The sequence below is a fragment of the Egretta garzetta genome, unplaced genomic scaffold (genome assembly GCF_000687185.1).
Source record: "Egretta garzetta isolate BGI_Z169 unplaced genomic scaffold, ASM68718v1 scaffold250, whole genome shotgun sequence".
NCBI lineage: Eukaryota > Metazoa > Chordata > Aves > Pelecaniformes > Ardeidae > Egretta > Egretta garzetta.
This window is the reverse complement of record NW_009258294.1, coordinates 67,539-68,338: the sequence shown is the minus strand read 5'-3', so window position 1 is coordinate 68,338 and position 800 is coordinate 67,539.

The following is an 800-nucleotide window of genomic DNA, read 5'->3' as shown; positions in this document are numbered from 1 at the left end:
TGTATTGAAGAGTGTTGAACAGGGTTCGGTAAGCATGGGCCAGGCCCCAGCACATTGCAGTGATTTGTGTTTGCTTAGAATTGCCAGGGTGACAGCACACCTTTTCCAAATATTCTACCAGTTTTTCAGGATTCTGCACTTGTTCAGGAGTGAATTTCCAAAACATTGGAGGTGCCCATCGTTCTAGGCATTTACCCATACTACCCCAGATACCCCGCCACTCATAACTATCCAGCCCTGGGGCAGACATCTGGATGGTATTATTAAGTTGCTTACTAACTTTGGACAAAACTGAAAAAATATTCCAAATAGATATCAATAGATATATCTTAACTATCCAAGGATGTTCAAGATACTGAAAAGTTATTGTAATGAAGGAGGAAACATCATCAAAGAAGGCAGAGAAAGTGCCATTCTGTATTTCCTCCAGAACAAACTTTTCAGAATCCGATGTATAATTGCTAATTTTCCCCGCAAGGTGGTACCCAAAGTGCAGTACAGACTTCGACATGAAACCCAAATACCAGATAAGGCTCAAGGTCATTGTTTTAATAACAAGTTTCCCAAGCAAAACATGTTTAGTCACCACAGAGCACAGCAAACTGCAAAAACCAACACCAACTTGTTTAACAAGTACAGCAAAGGAGGGAGCATGGTGCAGATTGGATAAACTGAGATCGAGAAGAAATGAATCAAATCGTGACCCACAACTGTTTAACAGATATAAATTCCTTAATATTCTCTGGATAGTCTGTCGTTATCTCAAGCCCTTTGAGCACCACGTTGGGCGCCAAAAAGGA